A 20,139-nucleotide genomic window follows, 5' to 3' on the forward strand; every position below is an offset into this window, starting at 1 on the left:
CTGTCTAGAAGTATTATTGGATCACTGAACTGATCTCTGGGAGAAAACATTTGTGTATCTATGTTGAATACAGCTGTAAAGCTCTGTAATATCATATAATTTTTGTTATTTTGGGGTTCTTCTAGACCAGATAATCTTCTAGAGTCAGCAAGCCAAATTATTAAAGGAATTAGTAATAACTGCAGTTTATGAAGTGCTGGCAAATAGAAACAGTGAAGGAGTTTGTGAATAAGCTGGGTCATAATTGTTTCATTTTCTTTGATTTTGTTTGAGTTCTGCTACAAATCCAGCCCCATTTGTTAGAAATAAAATGGAATATTTAGAAAATATATGTCTAATATGACTGAGGTAAAGATATTACTGTGCCTTTTGAGCTAGTAAATGTTTTTATAACCAAAACAATCTCAGAAGAACAGGAGTCTGATCTCCTGGGATATGAACAACGCTCAGGCAAATGAAGGTCGGACGTCACCTTGAGTCTTTTGAAATGTATGGCTTTGATTCCAGCAGTTAAAATCTTAAATCCCTGTTTCATTATTTATTTTAAGACTGAATACCTCTGGGGAACAGAGATGTTTACTACTTGAAAAACCCCTACATGATTTTTTCCCCCCTGTTTTAAATCTACAGTAGATGGCCTTAGAATAAAATGCATAATACAGAACCATACCCAATTTAGTATAAGCCAACATACAAATCACACTGCACTGAAAGGAATTTTAACATCAAATTCATCATGATCCGTTGTATGATTTGGGTAAAGTTGTTAATTCATGTTTGTTAACTTAACATAGAAAATAGTCTTTGGATGAAATACTTGCATACATAAATATACTGAGGATTGAAGTTAGAATTTGTTTCTTATGTGTTGAATGCCTTTTTTTATCATTCTAACTCTGTGCCTTGAAAATAAAGACAAGGTAAAGAAATACAGAAAAAGGGAAAAACCCACCCAAAACCCCCCCAAGCCAACACCCAACCCCAAGCATTTTTCCCTTCCATCCAGCAGAATAACACTTCCATTGACAAAGCATCCCCAGGGAGGTCTGCAGCACATTGTGATGTCTCAGTCAAGGCTCTTCTGTACCACTGAGCACAGTCACTGCCAGATGTGGCTGTGACATTGCACAGGAACACTTCTACCCTCAGCTCTGCTGTCTTCTCCTTCCCAACAGCTCAGGTCTCTAATGCAGTGAGAGGATCAGTCATCTCAGATCTCCAAGCAGAACAAATGAGATTATTTTAACTCATGCATCTCTAACTTTCATGGCCAAGTACAACAGTCTTGTCTGCTTGGTGCTCACAACTCTGTTCTGGCTTCAAGAGCAACTCAAGGTGCCAGGAATGTCACTTTTATTTTTATGTCAGTATTTCACAGAATCACAGAATCTGCTGAGTTGGAGGGAACCCACAAACGTTGAGCCCAACCTTTAGTCCTGTGCAGGACCATCCCCAAGAGTCACACCGTGTGCCTGAGAGTGTCCTCCAAACGCTCCTTGAGCTCTGTCAGCCTTGGGGCTGTGAATATTTCTCTAGGGAGCCTCTTCAGTGCCCAACCACCCTCTGGGGGACAAACCTTTTTCTAATATCCAGCCTAAACCTCCTCTGACACTCCAGGCTGTTCCCTCGGGTTCTATCACCAGAGATAAGAGATCAGTGCCTGCCCCTGCTCTTCCCCTCACAAGGAAGTTGTAACTGCAATGAGGTCTCCCCTCAGACTTGTCTTCTCCAGGCTGGTAAAGGAAGCACAAGCTCTGCATGTTTCAAAATTAGAGTGCTGTCAGTGTTTGCAGCTTGCATTTCTGGTGAAGTCTTGTCTGAGATGCAGAAGCAGCTCTTTAGAGGAACGTCTTTGACTCGTTTAACAGAACAAGGAAACCCACCTCTTGTTGCTTTTGCAGTTTGTCTCCCGCTGAGAGATGACAGTGGGTGTGCCACGGCCACCTGTGCCACAGGTTCTGCTGCCTGTTTGACATCCTGAGCTCTCATGGTGCTGTCAGTTCTGTTTTCTAATGCTGTAATTGCAAATACTGAAATCCCGGGGATTTATAAGAGGAATGAGATGAATTTTACAATGTAAACTAAACTTGGAATGGTGCTGCACCCGTGGAAGGTGGCAGCAGTTGAAGGTCTGTGTGGTAGAGGTCTGTATCACTGCAGGGGGGTGATAAGGGGAAGACAAACCCCTCACAATAAACATTTAATTAGAAAAGCAGTAATTTCTCCTCCTTCCGTGGTGTAATGTGTTTTCCAAATATCGGTGTAATTTCTCCTCTTGCCCTCCCTGATTCTCAAATGTTGTGATTTCATTTCTCCTCCAGCTTCAGTTGCAGATGGTAGTTCATTATGGGCTTTTTGCTAGTGCCTTGACCTCATACTGTATATATTTTCTGCTAAAATTTCCACTCCAGACAAATGGCACGTGATGCTCTCTGGTCTAGAGTTTCATTCATCTTCAAACATCAGTAAACTCTGTCCTAGGATAAAAGAGCTGAGTGGAGTTTTGAGCTCTCTTCAACTGCACAAGGTGGATGTACAGGCCAATAGGACTCATTTCCTCCCAGACACATCCTAACACAGCTTTTCTTTATCCCTGTTTCACCCAAAGCTCTGTCACCCTTTATATAAACAACAGTGTTATGCTTGATTCAAAATCTACATCCATGATAACTTCAATAAATCCAATTTCTTTTATCTTAAGAGATGTTGCTGTAGAGAAGAAGCTTTCAAGAACATTTAGAGAGGAAGTAGAAAGAACTCCAGTGGTGCTGCAGTGGACCTGTTACTGGAAATTGTTGTAAATTGAAAAATACAATGCAACTTCATTGTGTAGCTTGGTCAGATCTAATTTTGTCTTTGTTTGGTGTCGTGCCAAAAATCGATGTTATCTTTATAATTTTGTTAAATTTTAGTTCTTATGGTGACCATTCTCTATATACCTGTGTTGATGGAAAAACATAATTTTCAGCCTGATCCTCGTGGATTTGTGCATCAAGATAAGAATCCCTCAGTCTAGCCTTGGCAAATTACATTTAAGCCATTTTTCTTGAGCTACACAGAACCACAGAACGATTTGGGCTGGAAGGGACCTTGAAGATCATCTAATTCCAGCCCCTGCCATGGGCAGGGACACCTTTGTCCAGTGGCTGAAAAGGAGTAAACAAAATGAAGGAAATAATGGAAAAATCTTAACAATCTGATTACAAGGGTGCACATACTGAGTAGTGGAAAATACTGCAAGTGGAAAAGCTCTTTTTAGGTGCTGGAATAATTGTATATTGCTCGAAGTACACGCCTAGAACAGTTTAAACAGTTATTAAAGAGTGTTGCCAGATTTTATCACTGCAGTCATGCATAGAGATCAGTGATCCCCGTGCAGCGCTGCAAAATGTGTGAATGAGGTGCTCTTACTAAAAATAAACCTATTGAGTGCTGTTCCTAATTGCCACAGAATACTGGGTAAATGATAATGATTTTAGCAGTACAGCACTGACTCAGAAAATTCGACTGCAACGTCACACGTGAGTTTTTAAGAGGTGATAAAACAGTTGCACGCCTTCTTTGTTTGCTGGAGCATTCAGGGGTTAAAAGGTAAAGCAAACAAACAAGAACCCATCAAACAGAAAACAACTCCATGGTGTAGCAGGATGAAAAAACCGGCTCTAGGTGAGGTGAGGGACAGTGACTGCACAAGCTTGGACAGCTCAGGGTCTTATAAGAAGGCACCATGCAATGTTTTACAGATTCCACTTGTCTGAGAGGCTGCAACCAGTCTTTAATCACCCTCAGATTGATCTTGGAGCTGTTGTAGTTCTGCTCTTGTATAATTTGTAAGAAGTAGTGACGGGTTATGGTTGTGTGGAAACACCTGGTGGGGTTACAGCTCTTGGAGTAGGCTTTAACTGCTCTGACTGGTGTGTTAAAGCCCTTTAAGCAGCCCAAAATGTAAAGAGAAGTAGCTGTGAATTTGTTTTTAAAGAAAACGAAAAGTTGTCAGAACTTTTGGCAACGGTTGAACATCCCAGAGGTGACTGACAGAGGGCCAAAAGAACTTTCCCCCCCCCACACACACTTTTAGAAGACTCCTTTTAATACTTTGAGTTTCTCTCATGCCCTTGCACCCCAAACAATCCATTTGCTTTCTTGTAAGAAACTGGTTGTTGATGAAGAGTCTGCCATTGCCACCTCTGCAGCAATCCCAGATTTTTAGGATATAGAATAAATGGAAACTCATAGCAGCTTCTCTATAGTTCCATCTTCAGTTTGACTTGGGAAAGTGAAAGCTTTTCCTGGGCAAAAACAGTCTTAAAAATCAATAAACTCTTCTTTTTACTTTTTGTTTTCTCTAACAAATTCTTTGATTATCAATTTCTTTATGGTTATTCAGGTTATTTCAACCAACTGCAGCAAATGTCTGATTTGCAGGCACAGTGAATTTCTGCTCCAGCAAGGGTTTAAGCTGTTTAGGGAAATGAATGAACCACAGAGGTTTTTATTTAATGATAAATTTTGTATGAATGTAATTTTTTTCATGAGTGACTGGCTTTCCTATATCAAACTCCTTCACAGGGAGTTTCTACAGCAATGTGCAGTACCTCTGACAATTAAAATTTTCTAAAAGTCTGGGAATGCCAGTTCAAAGAATAAATAAATACTGGTCTGGTGGAGCCTTCAGTAATCCCTGATCAAAGCAACAATGCATTTTAAAACCAGCTCTGATTACTGCTGGCCTATGGTTTTATCCTTCCCAGTCTGAAAATGTCGAGTCTTTATAGAGTCAGAGAAACATACTGAGAATACTGATTAGACATTCACTTTAATTTATCACCCCAGTATTCGGGCACCTTTATTTTGTCCTGAATTTGTACTCAAAACCAGTCTTGTAGAAGTGGGAGAATTTTACTGCTGAGGCAAGTGGAGGCAGGAGGTTTAATGACATCCTTGTCCTGCTAGGCAGAAAGACACTTTTTGCAATCTAAGCCTTCCACAGCAGGTGTTGGAACTGGGATGTGGACAGGACACAGCCGAGTGTTCCCATCACTGCCCTGGGAGTCGCCTTCTCACTTATTGAATTTACTTTTCATCGTTTTCATCTCTACTGGTAAAGTTGTTTTGACCTGCTGTACTTTAAAGCTCTTGTGTTTGGGTGTTTTCCTCTAATGTTTCTCCTGATTTGCAGTTTGAGTCTTGGAGTTCCCTGCAAATAATCAGGAATGGTGTCCAGTGCCTGGATTGCATTGCCAGTTTATGGGGAAGGTGGCCTTCCTTCAGTTTAGCTCCAGTTCTCTGTGTGCAGTTCAAAATGATAGAACTCTAGTTTTAGGACTTTTTTCAGGGATTTCCACAATGGGAAATCTCTGGGATAAATGTGCTAAACTGATGTTGGTAGCCCAGGTGGTGGAACAACATGTTTGTCTTGGAACTACTCTAAGTATTTCTGTGAACACAGGATGAAAAAACGACATTTTTGTCACTTGTAGTAATTAGATTCCGTGACACTTCTGAATGGGTTAGGCTTCCCCCCCCCAGATTTCAATTTAATTCTTGATGTGTCACCTCCCTAACTTAGCTTTGCCTCTCAAAGAAGTGACATTGTCCTTTTGTCCTTTTAATTCCTGGCCTGAGCAGTTGCAAGGTGTTCACAGTAAAACTGGGTGACTCACAGAATCACTTTTGGGCTGTTAATGACATAATGCACATTCACTTTGGGATTCACCCTGTTGCATTCCAAAGTGCCTTTAGAAGTGGGGAGAGGAACTACTGTTGAATATCTCTGTGCTGAAGCTCTTAGAGGGTTGTCACTGTGTGTTCCTGCAGAAATCTCCCAGCTTAGGGAGTCCATTCCCTGGGCACTGGGAGATGCTGGTTAACAACCCCGATTGCTTGGCAAGTTGCATCTTGACAAATACACTCCACACACTCTTAAGTCTCTGCTTACTTGAAATCATCTCCAGAAGGCTTTTAAATAGATTCTCTGTTGTAAATTTAATCCTGTCATCAGATTTTTGAACCAGAGAGGTACCTGTGTGTTTGTCTTGATGTAATTCTTGGAAGAGACGTTTGTTTTCGTCTCCAAGAGTGGCAGAGTAAAACTTTCATGTGCCCTGATTCGTGCATATATTTATTTAGTAAACATATCCCTTTCAAAATATTTGATTCTAGGGAATATTGAGTTTATTAGTTCTGTTTAAGACTTACAGACATGAGTGCTACTACAAAATAATTATAAGTGACAATAACTGTAATAGCTTTTGTGTGCATTATTGTTCGGATTTTTCTGGATTTAGGCAATTTTTAATGCTTCAGTTGTATTGGAAGGTGTGTTAGATTTTACTTTTTGAGGGTGTGCTATATTTTTATTTTTTTAAGACTCACTTTTAAGTTTCCTGTCAGGGAGTAATACAGAGGAGATGAGCTTAATTTTATTAATTGTGCAATAAAACCATTTGGATATAAATAAACTCAGATGTATTAAATGACTGGACTACTTTTTTTTCTTTGACTTTACATTCATTATATTCAGTCAGAATTTATATTTCCAAAATGTAAACTGGGTTTTTTTTTGTTTTTCCTAGGTCTTGCATGCTGTGGCACGAAGATTGTGTCTCACTCTGCGCTATGTTCATGGTAAGCCTTATCCCATCTTTTAATATTCCAGGGGATGTTCTGTTATTTTGTCAGTCAGTCATTTGAAATGAACATAAACACATGGACATGAATTTAGTCTCTGTGTTTTCTGCTGAACCAGTGACAAATCTCCAACATGTTTTGTACAACATCCAGTGCAAACTGAGTTTTAAGAACCTCTGAAGGACCGGGTGATGGCCTCCAAATCTCAGTGGTTGTTACAAATTGCAGACAGCACAGGACAGGATAGATAACTTTGTAGTTTTAAGCAATGCAGTGGCACCTTAATCCAGGACAGGTCCCCAGATGACAAGATATACAAACAGTAACACAAAAGGCCCAGCTTGGGGTCCAGTGAATCCCATTTTATCCAGGCTCCATGTCTTCAGGCTTTTAATCTATGCTAAGTAGTTCTCCATGGCTGCCAACTTTTTGGCACTTCTTAAAATAACTCAGTTAAAAATATTTCAGAAACTCATTTTATATAGGCAAAATAAGCTCCTGTGCTCCTCTGAAGCAGCACATGTTCCTTCTTTTTCCCTTCTCCTCCAAATATTAGCAAATTACCACTTTTATTATGATACGAGAGTAAACCAGCTTTTGGAATTAACCCTCATTTATCAAATGGTTTCCTACTATGTTCTGCTCTTTTTTGAGTGGTTAAGTAGAAAACACCTTCTCTTCTGTATTTCTGGGTTTACTGATACATATTTTTGAATTAATTATTTTCCCTCATGCTCTTTACTGGAAGTAGCTGGAATCCTCATGGAGTTCCACTGTTTCCCTCCAGCCCTTTTTTTTTTGCCCTTTTTTTTTCTTTTTTTCTTTTTAGCTTTTTTTTTTATTCTCCCAAATTCTCCCTTACCTGCCCAACGATGTTTGAGCTGCTTGGTGACCTCTACCTCTGAGGTCAGAAGATAATAAACAGCTTTCCCTGACTGATGGGATTAGGGGTGTCAGAGGAGTGGCCAAGGCTTTGGGGGACACACAGTCCTTTAATCTTCTTCCCTAGTTCACTGAAGTTCAGTGATCCATGGAAAATGTGCCTTATTGAGCTGTCAGGGTAATCAATATTCCTCTTTAATTAAGCTTATTGGTGTTTCTGAGAGTCCAGTCAGATTCATAAACGTGCTACTGCTTCCTGAACGAGAATGTTTGATCCCAGGATACTCGTTGGCATTTTAATCATCATTCCCACTTCCCAGTGGGACTCGTTTGGTTTGCAGGGCCTTGAACAGCCTGTGGTGAGGGTTTATGGGCATCTTTGCAGATCATGACCAAGGACAAGCCCTTTCTCAATTGCACATTACATTTAATTACTCATCACTCTGGAATAAGAGAGTTGGTGCAAGAACAAAAGCTTAACATCTGTCAGGTCTTTTAATGCCAAAGCTTCTTTGTTTCCTTTTTTTTTTGGTGATGTTTTTTACGCTTTTCCTGCATTCCAGCAGCTTTCCCATGTAATGCATGAATTTTTTCCATTCTCTCCTGTACAACATAGTGATATTTGGAGCAGTTCTGCTGGAGGTTTGGAAAGGCTGTGAGGATCTGAGCACTTACTCTGAGAATTAAATTAATCTGAGAGCCCCAGAGAGACAGTTAATGGCTCCATTAATAATTTCATTTTCTTATATTCTCAGTTTTGAAATACCAGACCAATATTTTGTGCTCTGAGGTGTGATAGAGGTGCCTTTCATTCTAGCAGGAATCCTCTGCAAGCTTTGTAGATGTCCTCTGAAGCAGAGGTTCATAATTTTCCTTAACACAATCACTGCATAAGGCCCCAAGCTTGGCATTGTTTAGCTAAAATATTTTTTACAACAAATCCAAGAATCTGTTGTCATCTCAAGGGCTTATAGTTAAAGTTTACTAATGCAAATTGTTTTTGAGTCAGGCAAGCTTGACGGTATTATTGTCTGTCTTACTTTCCAAAACACATTTTACCAAAACTAGCACAAAACCCCAGATGAATTGAACTATAACTTTTTCTGATTTTGATGGAAATAATCATTTTATGATGTCCAATCTCCCTTTAATTGTTTCGAGAGGCAGAAAATTATCATTAAAACAGAGCATTAAAACTTCTGCACACAAAATACTTTTTGAAAGGGAATTGCATATGCAGTCCAAAAAATCTTCATAGATAAAATTGTTTGGAGCTTCCTTTGGTTTCTAATTTATATTCACAAAAATAAATTAGGATAAAGTAGCAATCAGAAGGATCAATTAAAACTGTCAGTACAATTAGTTTTAAAAAAGCATATCAGTTTACAGTTCATACTTTTGAAACTGTTGCAGCACAACTTTTGTGCTTGTAGTTTAATGGCAAAGAGTTCTGTCCTGTATGAAGAGCTGGTGCAAATATAAGTGGCTTTTCAGTTGGGATTGAAGGGTAAGTCATACATCTAGATGCATAAACCCACAGTTAATCTTTTGTCATCTAACATATGTTCACTCTGGATGACTTTGAACTTTTCAAAGTAGTTTTATCAGTTTGCAGCCTCCGGTGTTGGTACAAACCCACCGAGCTTTCCCTGTGAAGTGCCCAGTTCCTTGTGAGCTCCCCCTGGCACCTGCACTGAGCCAGGCATTGGCATTCACCTCCTCACCGATGGCTTATGTGATTAGCATGGCTTGGAGATGGCAATTACTGTGACTTGTTTGTCATCTTTTGTCTGCTGTAATGTCATCTGGATTAGAATTCTCTAGAAGGAGGCAGTTTATGCTGCTGAATGCAGTGGGAATGAAGCCCTGCCGAGTGCAGGGAGTGCTTCCTCTGCTGCACACAACCCTTGTTATGTTCCTTCCTTCTACCCCAGAAAGGCCTCTTGTGGCAAGAAGGGGTTTATAGCCGACCTTTAAAAAATGCTGGGTGAAAATAAGAGTTGTCTAACTTTGCAGAGATGTGGCTTTTGATTGCAGGTGTTCCTAATTTGATTAATTTCCAGCACAGATCAAGCCGATGGAGGAGGCATGGAAAGCTGACTGAGAGCTTATCAAATTAGCCAAGTAGAGCAATTAATCAGACAGACTTTAACTGTTTGGTTTCTTTTTTTTTAATCATCATCTTGAGCAGTGTGCTTTCAGCTTCCATTAAAGAAGGCATTCAATGCCAAGCTGTGTTTGGTGAGGCAGTTCCCTCGTTGTCTCCTTGTGACATCCCTCTCTCAGGAAGTGTCTGTGGTGGTCGTGCACAGTGCCACAAACTGCTTTCAGAGATCCACTGGCTTTCCCAAGGCACAGAGCAGTGTCTGGTAAATAAAATAATAATAATAATAATAATAAAAAAATATTTATCATTCCCTGTGAAAGTATCTGGGCTCTGCCCTTGAATCCTGTATCCAGATACTGCCCTTCTGCCTCATGGTGGTTGCTCCCACCTGTTGGCACCAGCAGTTCTAAATGGCATAAATTCTCAACAAAGAGATAAGTTTAGTATTGATCTAAGTCAGAAGAAAGTAATTTTGGGGTTTATTATTCGAAAGTTTTTCTACTCCAAACGATTGACTGATTGAACTCCCATTTAATTATTTTATTAATATGGACTGAGAACAGCCCCTCTGCAGTGCATTATTCTCTCTGGTGCTGTGTGCAATGTGGACATGGGATTTGATCTCAACTGGGACTTGTCAGGGAAAGTGTTCAATAGGCAGCTTTTCAGAAAGTTCTGGTTGCAGTATGGTAACAAGGACCCATGTAGGTGTTTAAAAGCACCTTAAAGTGATGCTTTTAGCAGGTTCTTTTCATTTCTAAGCAAGTTCATTCAATGTGGGGAGTGTTGGGCATATTGATATAATTTTTTCTTCTTTCTGAATCTATTTGCAAATGATCTGGTATTTTTTAGATCAACTTTTCCTGCCTTTCACTGCAGGAAAAAAAAAGGTTCCATAAGGAACCTCCATAAGGTTGTACCAAGAATACTTTGTTTCAGTTCACAGTAAACCTCTCTGGTAGTTGTCAGGTTTGGCCCTGACAAACTGGACTGAGGCCCCCTGACTTGGATGTGGAATATGGAGCAGTGATCTCTCTCTAGGCATGACCTTCCCAGTTGGCTTTTCCTTCTCTTCAAGAGGTCAAATTATTTCCTTTCCCACATGCACAAAGAATCCTAAAGCGTATCAGAAGATGGGGAAGGATGAGAGTTAACACTTCTTCCTCCAAAGCTGAGGAAAGATGATCTGATGAGAATGAGACCTTCCTTAGGATCTTTCTAAATACTAAACTGCCTCTTGTGTAGAGGTTAAATATAACTTACTTATTTCTATAATTCTTGTGAATTTTGAAGATCGTTCCTTGTGTGTCGCTTTAAAAAATACCCAATGAACACTCTACCACATGAACTTTGGGCATTTATATTTAGGAATTTTATCACAACATAAATTGCTGCTGTAAAACTGGTTTCTCCTCTCTGTAAGTCCTCAGCCATTTTATCTTCAATATCCAGAAATGAAAATCTGGGTTATCAGCTTGGGTCAAGCTTTGAAATCCCTTTTAAACATTTGGAGTGATATTTTCATGCCATTAACACTGAACACTTCAAAACCCAAAATGTCCAGTGCTTAAGAGTTCATTTGAAAATTGTAGAATCCTTGAACAGCTGAAGATTAAGAGGAGGGATCTGGGTAACTATTTTAGGATTTTGGTAGATTGATCATCATGTTTGCCTTCAGAAGATAAAGGATAGATCTAAAACCTGATGCATGAGACATGTAAGCTGTATTTTGTTTTATATCTCTGGAAAAGTAGCCTCTCATTTTTCTGATGAGTTTCTGCCTCTTGCCTTGATTTTTGAATCACTGAAAATAAGTTACAACTTCAGTTTTAAGCAGTATGGAAAACTGCCAAAAGAAACCTGTAAATAGGAGTAATTAACACCCATCTCCAATGTTCCCTTTTTCTGCTTGTTTAAATACAGAATTGCTATATCTAAAAGCATGTGAAAATATTTTAGACAACATGTATGTGCTTTCAAAGTGCTTGAATCCCATCAGTTGGTCCTTGGGAAGGCTGGAGGGCTGCACTAAACATTATCCAAATTACTCTGGTAGTAACATAAACCCAAAACTTTTTCATGTTTTTATTTGGTGTTTCTGAGCAAGTGTAAGATCCTGGATGTGGCTGATAAATGGATCAGCAGAGATGAAGGAATGATGGATAACTTGGAAAGCTAAACATTGCTTCTGAATAGCTTGTGCTTGTACAAACTCCTCAAGTGTAGAATTCGAGGAGGGTATTTTGCTTTGTGGAGGTTTGAATTAGTTGATTCTTTTATCACTCTGTCAAACATAAGCTGACTGTATTTCACTGGTAAAATACTGTCTTTGTAACAAAATGTCTATTTCTTGAGGTGTTGGTGTCAAACTCTAAAACCACTGATAAGACATGGCTTAGTTTATAAACCATAAGTGTCACTGCTGGTGAGTTGGAAGCCCTGTTTCTGCACTTACAGGCTTGGGGGCTCTCAGTTTATTGTGCCACTTTCTGAAAAATAAGCAGCATTTCTGAAGTGTGAGGATGGAGCAGCCTCCACTCTCTCTGAGCCTGCACACAGCAGGAATCCTGACAGCACAGTTTAAGTATCTGGTAGAAGATGTCACCGAGAAATTAAGACACAAGATCAAAGATATCTGTTTGTTATGTCGTTGTGATCGTTTTAGCACTGGTGATGTCAGTGTGCACTCAAAGCTTTGGTCCAAGGCAGCACCAGAACTTGGAGCTGGGCTGCATGAGGAGCAGATCAGAGCCAGAATGAGCATCCAGTAGGTTTTTGGGGGGGGATGAGAACTGGACTCTGGCTAGAGCCGAGCTGTGTTGGTGCAGACTCAGCCCTCGGGCTGGTGCTGCTTGTTTGGGGCTCTGTCGGCTCAGAAGAAACCCATGTTGTGGAGGTAAAACCCTTCTCCACATGGTTAAGTGTTCTGAAACTCAGATTTCTCCAAATATTTCCCCCTGGACATCTGAAGTAGCTCACTGACTGCTGTTCCACAGGGCACTCACTGCAGCTCTCTCTTTGATGCACAATGAGCCTGGTCATGAATTTGAAACTACTTCTGCCTTTTGATATTTTTTTTTTTTTTTTGCCAATGATGTAATGAAATGTGTTAAATATCAGCTTGAAAAGAAAAAGATTTGAGAGCCATAGGAATAGGGAAAGAACTCATGTTCTGCATTAATAATTATATTTATGCCATTTTTTTTCATTTCATTGACTCTGTCTGTGTTACACTGATGGCAATATTTTTTTACCATTCCAAGTGGTAAAGCTGGAAAAAGAGGTGATACATTAATGGTAGTCAGGAGTTATAATCCTTCTCAGTCTTATTTCCTATAGGACATATGCCATTATTTACAATTTTGATTAATACTTATTATAAGTTTGGGATAACTATTTATTGTCTTTCACAATAGCTTATATGTCACATAAAGGATGTATTTTGTCCAGAATGTTTAATCAAGGTCATTGTTATTTTTGGTTTGGCAGTTGGGTTTTTTCCTCCCCCTTGAAGTAAATTATTTTTCTTTGAGAACCTTGATGTTGTGGACGAAAAGCTGTATCCAGCAAAAAAAAAGGTGGAATAAATCCCCTTTTATAATGGTCTGAGGTTCCTGGCATGAATACATCTATTTTTATTTTTTTTTTTTTTTGAACTTACTGTTTTCTATCAAGTAGGAATACTTCTACATTTGCCTAAACACTGCATCAATATTTCCAGCAAAATAATTCTTTTCCTCAAATTTCCTTTTTAATAAAATCCAGCCTCTTTGAACTCCGTAGACCTCGCCATCTGTTACTCAATTTTCACTCCATAAAATTTTGCTGACATCTGTTTAATCAAAAATATTTTTATAGTCATGGAGAAATTTAGTTCAAACTCGGTATTATACCGTTCCCATTTGCCAAACAGAAAATATGAAAATAATGAACAGTAACTTAGGGGAGAGGAAAACACTCCAATGAGTCTGTTCCCACTCAGGGCAGCGCTCGGAGCGGATCTCGGGGTTCCCACAGGTTGCTGCTCTGGACAGCCTGGGACAGCTTTCCCCAACTTGGCCAGATCTGGCTGTTCCCCCCCGGCTGGAGTTTGGGAGCAGCTGTCGGGTTTAGATTTGGAAAGCCAAGACTAAGTTAATGAGGTTTTACAAGCCTGTCTCCTTGCTGTTCCCATCCTTGTGCTTTCCTCCTTTCCTCCCTCTCTCAGGGTGAGGTAACTCGCCCCCAGGAGCTTCTCCAGGCTGCTGAAGCTCCTCTCCCGTGCAACCAGGACACCTGGACGACATTAGTGGGGAAATCCAGGGAGAGGGAACAGACACTCCTCTTGGATTCGTCTCCCACTCTTCTCCTGTGCCCTCGGGGGTGTTTCGCTCTCTGGTTTTGTTGTTCTCCCGAGGTTTGTGGGTGCTGCCAGAATCCCTGCAATACCTGCAGTGATCATTAGGAGCAAGACCTTCTTTCTAGTCTGTTTTTTTTTTGAAGGAAAGGAACCATATGCAGTTTCTGTCTATCTGTCAGTCTGTTTATTTGGTTGTCTGTCAAGCTCGATTAGGAGATTTGCATCAGATTTGTGCTCTGACAGACCCTTCCCCTCTCCCATATGGCATTAAAAATTAACATATTTTTCAAGCAATAATTTCTAACATTTGATAATCAAGTGACTATAGATTTTTGTCATTGTGCCTCTTGGTTATCATAATTTTTTATCAGTTATGTGAGTTTGTTTAGGCACGGTATGTTGTACCATATATTCCTGGCTGTGGAGAAGTACCAGTGTTGTGGCTTTTCAGTTGTTTATTTTCTCTGTTGTTATTGAGGCTGCTGTATAGGCAAACTTTCACTTCCAGAATGATTTAGCTGTTTATTGCAGATTTATATTGTTTTGCATGGAAACCGAATTGATATTTATGACTGACTAATACATTAAGAGTAGTGGTTTTCAATTGAATCTGCAGCAGAATATGCTGATTAACTTGAATTTAATGATGAAGAGCAATGCTTTTTAAATTTTTCATGCAGATCCCATTACCCGCATGTCATATTTATTAAACTGAAATTATCTCATATTTTAAAACAATATTTTGTTCCCTTTCCTGAAGAAGACAGTCAAGTTGCTGTTGTCAATTTTACTGATTAGGTAGACAAAATCAATTGAAATGAAACATGAGTATCATTTCGGAATGCTTAGAGCCCTTCCCTAATTCCTTATTCTCCAAGATACTATTTATCTACCTTTAAGTTTTCTTTATTCAGAGAGATTTATTAAGATATGCTTGAAAGAAAAACATCTGGAAGCATTCTCTGGTTTGTTTAAACCCTTCAGATTATTTGGAAGGAAAACTTTTCAGCTGATCTTTCCAAAGCCTTGAGAGCAAAGTGAAAGCAAAGCCGAAATGCCAGTGTTTATTTCTTTGGGGTTTTCTGATGGCAGATTACAAGGGATGGAATTAGTTTTCTGGCCATTTTGCGGATTGTTTATGCTAATGAACATGCTGCATAAGTTTAAACTCATATTATAACCAGAAGAGGTTTTTGGGCTGGATGTTCAAGCCGAACACGCCGTTTGTTTTGAGGCCGATGAAATTAGATTGCCGTCGTCTTGGCTTATAATGAGATCAGCAGAAAAGCAAAGCAGCCTCTCTCAGCATCATCTGTGCGTGCTGCTCTTTCAGAAAGCATGAACTGAATGAATTGAGATTGATTTCTGATGTTTGCACTGCTGTGAAGGTTTGGTGGGACTGACAATGTGCTGCAGCAGAGCTTTGGGACTTCCGAGGGGCAGGATGAGGGTTGGAGTATGGCATCACCTGCCAGTCCCATCCAGGCACTGCTCCGTCGTGGAGAAACACTCTCCTGAGTTTTTTCTTGCTCAGCCCTATCTCTTGCTGACATTTAGAACAAAACAAATGAAACTGAACCATGACAGGAAAATCTACTGGGTATAAGGCATAAAACTCAGGCTTTCGATGGATGAAGAACCAGAAAAATAACATCTTGCAGTGTCCTACTCCTCTCCCCAGAGCAGGCAATCGGGAGGGTCCTGAGATGTTTCTCCAATGACAAAATGCAGGAGCATTTCCCAGGTGCAGCTGATGGCTCTCCCCCTCAGCAGATGCTGCTGCTGCAGCCAGAGCCACAGAGGGAGAGCTCAGTGTGCTGCATTGCAGGTGGAGGGGCACTGAGGAGCAATCTGGATCTATTCTGACTCCAATTTCCCCCTTTCTTCCCTTATTCTGTTCTAATCCAGCTCTTAGTCTACCCTAATGCTAGTTCTTGCTCTATTCTGTTTAAGATCCCAAAGAGCTCTAGCAGATAGATGTTCCAGGCTGGTAACCTTCACCTGGTGCAGTAGAGAATGGAATAAGAACCAAAATGAAAAAGCAGGGAGGAGGATTTTGGTTCGTTTGGGTTTTTTTGTTGTGTGGTGTTTGGTTGCTGATTTTTCATTTACTGTTGTGTGGTGTTTGCTTGGGGATTTTTTGTTTGTTGGGGTTCTTTTGGTTCGAAATAGAATCAGCTGTCCTGTAGAACCCTTTGGAGAGCCACAGACTGCAGCAATCCATAGGTAGGAGAAGTCCAAGAAGGATCAAGCCCCTGTTAACAAAACTTGTCTCCTCGGTGACAGGCAGTGGAACAAGGTGTTTATTCAATGTTCCAAGCTGAAACTCTTAAAGACTGTTTTAAGACAAGGTTCCTGTTACAGAGGACCTTTTGATGTGGTTTGAGGTAGCAACACATGGACTGTCACCAGCTCTTGCCTTAGAGATGAAGCATTTCCAAAATCAACTTTTGCCAGCTGAGAAGAGTAAGCAGACACGGGCAAACCTGAATGTTTTGATAACAAACACGTTGATTTATTTTAGGATAGTTTGAAGAAGGTGGTAAACAAGGGGAAGGAACACCATAATCCAGGAATCCTGACTGTAAAAACTTCAAGCTTAGGAAGATAAATTCCAATTTCCTTAAGGATACAGGCTATTACAATGAAAGGATAAGTTATACCATGAATTAAAACCTAATTAGAAATTAGAAATAAAGTGGAGGAATTAAATGGCCTATTACTAATGCTGCAAAAGTGCTTCTAAGATGCCCTGGGGATCAAGACTTTAATGACAATTTGTTAGTGAATTGCTGAAGTTAAGAAAAAACTTCAATTTTCATTGGGAGTCTCTTCCTGACACTACAGAATTTTCCCTGAAACAGTGCATTTTCAAGGTTTTTATTTTCACATATTCAAAACAGACACTTTGATGATTGTTTTTGTAATTTAACTTATTATTCCTGCTTTTAATCTTGACCGATTTTTTTAAACATACCCTCTGACTTTTGTATTCATGTAACCCATTTGTTTATTAAAGTGGATTTCCCCTCCACTTCTTAATTAACGGCCTGTTTTTAGAGTTGGTGAGTTTGGGGTTAAAAATGTGTAAGGATGCACTTCCCATGGAATCCAGTTGGTGAGGGAGGATGTTCAGTGCCATGCAGTGATGCAAAAAATAAATTGCTGTGAGGAACTGTTTCCTGGGTGCCACTGTCACTACAATATTTTTATTTTATTTAATTTTTTTTGATTGTTGCTTTGCCATGACATCAGTGATCTCATTCTGGGCTTTGGTAGTAATTTGGCTTGAACTTTTTTAGGCAGAGGGAAATGCTCTTTTGCTGATGGAGAGATCCCATCTTGCTGAATAGTGGAATTTTAACCCTGCACTGCACAGTTGTTTCTGTGATATATCTGTGCCCAAAGGTAACACTCTGTGACTTCCTTAGGAGCCTCTTGGAACTGTTTTTTTTTTAAAGAAACTGATGGTAATACGTAACCAAAATTGTTTGAGTAACACAAACATATTTTCTTCCCTCCTCAAATTTAAAACCAAAAAAAGGTGTCTTGATTTTCACGCTCCGTGGCTTAGCCAAGATCCAGAAGTGTCTTCAAATAATGCTTCCAACATAAGAACTACTGGAGCAAGTCCAGAGGAGAACATGAAGTTGATGAGGGGACTGGAGCACCTCCCCTGTGGAGATGGGATGTAAAAGTTAGGGCTCTTCAGCCTGGAAAAGAGAAGGTTCTGTGGAGACCTCACAGCACCTTCCAGTATCTGAAGGGGTGACAGGGAAGTTGGAGAGGGACCGTTCACCAGGAACTGGAGTGACAGCACAAGGGACAGTGGGTACAAACTGACAGAGAGGAGGTTTAGAGCAGATACTGAGAAGTTCTTCCCTGTGAGGGTGGTGAGGCCCTGGCACAGGTTGCCCAGAGAAGCTGTGGCTACCCCATCCCTGGAAGTGTCCAAGGCCAGGTTGGACAGGGCTTGGAGCAACCTGGGCTGGTGGAAAGTGTCCCTGCCCAGGGCAGGGGGTGGAACTGGATGATCTTCAAGGTCCCTTCCAACCCAAACCATTCTGAGATTCTATGATTCTAAACAGGGAAAGGAGCTGTGATTATGGTTGTTTCCTGGTCTGTCTGTCTCCTGATTTCCAGGAGTCCCTTGATAGGAGCTTTTCAAAAACTTTCCAAGCTTGTAGACTGTAGCCATACATCACATTTTGTGCATTGTTTGGTTTTTTTTAAGGTCATTTTCCTAATCAAACTCACCTCTACAACCCAATCCTGTTGATTACAATGGATTCCTGATTTCCCACCATCCCCCTAGGGCTCTGCTGTGGCCTCCCTTTGTGAGCAGGGGAGGGGAAAAAACCGAACCACGTTCAAACTGGAAGCAACCTCTTTACTCCTGGGGGAGTTCCCACACAGTTCAGCCCTGAGCACTGGTGCTGGAGGGTTCACAGGGAAGTTTCCACCCCCCTGCAGTTGATATTTCTGCATTTCCCCCCTTGCTCTCTGTTGGTTCACTGCGAGAGGTCCACGCTCAGGCGTTAGTGGGGTGAACCACAGAGGGTGGCTGAGCCATCTGGCAATGCCATCTCCTCGTGGGATAAGTCAGGCACAACTCTCTCATGAGAGATTGTGACTGTGGAGAACTAAAAAATTTGGAGAATAAAATGGCTTGGAAGTGAAATTTAGAAGTTCCTTGATTTTTTTCAGTCAGCAAATTTTACCTAAAAAAAAGGCACAGTGACTCTGTGTTGCATTTGCTGTGTTGGTCTGTTGGTGTTTGAAGAACCACATGAGGAACTATGTAGAAAAAACACAGAGAGAGGATAAGGAAGATACTTTAAGATAAGAAACTAAAGAAATGACTGCTTTTGAGCTTATGTTGGTCTGTTTTTAAAACACAGAAGTTTGCAGAATGGTCTCACATTTCTTTGGTTAGTTTTCCACCCCAACTTTGGCCACAGCTTTTTGTCAGGTTTGACACGAATCGTTGATGAGTTTTAAATACAATAATTGTTTTCAGATGAACTTTCATTGAAAGATATTTCCAATTTTTTGTTTCGTGGCTGATTTTAAAACTTGGTGTTAAAAGCGAAGTTAAAAATGTATGCAAAAATATTAAGTGTCCTTTTTCTTTATAAAGTTAATGGAAGGTATTCACTTTACTCTTAGGTATGGCAGAGAATGGGAACAGTTTTATTTTTTTCTATAAGTAGTAACTTCATGGGATTATAATGTCATATTTCTTGATAATACATAAGTGCTTTTACTCCTACATGTACCTTCACAAAATGTAAATTTAATGAGTCACATTCAAAGTACAAAGGCACTGGGAGTTTGAAAGATTATTTTGCTTTATGCAGCAGAAACCATTATTTGGTATCAGGCCCCAAAACTTTTAAATCATCAAAGTTAGAGAAGTATTGCAATAATTATAGTAAATACTGTGAGTAAGCTACTCAGTTGATATCTAAATTTAGTTTATGAAGAGAATTAATAGACACTTTTGTTTTACATTTGTAGAATAATTTTAATTAGAAGCAATTAAATAAAATTACATTACTCCAAAGTAAATTGCTGCTTTCTAAATTTCTTTAAATCTACTTATATTCCATTAGGATGTGAAAGCTTACTGTAATTAAAGTTTGACTTGTTTATATTCTATAGGAAGAGCTAGAAATGAGTTCGAGGAGTTCAGCTTCCTTTCCACGTGGAAAGGTTTTACTGGATTGGTTTTACTGGGTTGCAAACTCAGACTCCTCTTAATTGTAGCATTTTTTCTCCAAAGCTTTTGTTACTGCCCCTGTACAAACCAGGAGGCAGAGCTCAGTGGACAATTGATTAAGCTCCATTTCTAAATCTGTAGCAATACTCATGGTGTTGGTATTGTCTTGATGTTTTTTAAATTTGATATTTCAATTTAAAGGAAATATCTGAACAGAAGAGGCTCCTAAAAATGTGTGCACAGGAAAAATCTGCTGAGATTTTTAAAACATCGTTGTAGCAGCGACTGTGTTATGTCTCACATCAAATTTCTTCCCTTTACATTAATATTTTAGCAGCTTGCTTTGGGCATAAATACTTGTTGGAATAGTCCAGGGACAAAGCAGTCCCTCTGAAGTGTCTTTTCTTTATGTGCCTTGTGACTCAGCCATAGGTACTTAACAGAAAGGCAGGATTTTGT

General features: G+C 39.8%; 1 protein-coding gene across 4 annotated transcripts in view; it reads left to right on the plus strand.

The window, feature by feature from the left end:
- ATP2B2 (ATPase plasma membrane Ca2+ transporting 2) overlaps positions 1 to 20,139 on the plus strand; it is a 361,992-nt gene that overhangs the window by 47,266 nt on the left and 294,587 nt on the right. For all 4 annotated transcript variants that reach the window (XM_051793218.1, XM_051793221.1, XM_051793219.1 and 1 more), the window contains exon 2: positions 6,576 to 6,627. The gene's annotated coding sequence lies outside the window, so the exon portion shown is untranslated. The remainder of the gene's footprint in view (positions 1 to 6,575; positions 6,628 to 20,139) is intronic.

Source organism: Manacus candei, unplaced genomic scaffold, assembly GCF_025592945.1.
Source record: "Manacus candei isolate 608988 ecotype Guabito, Panama unplaced genomic scaffold, ASM2559294v1 h1tg000036l, whole genome shotgun sequence".
Lineage (NCBI taxonomy): Eukaryota > Metazoa > Chordata > Aves > Passeriformes > Pipridae > Manacus > Manacus candei.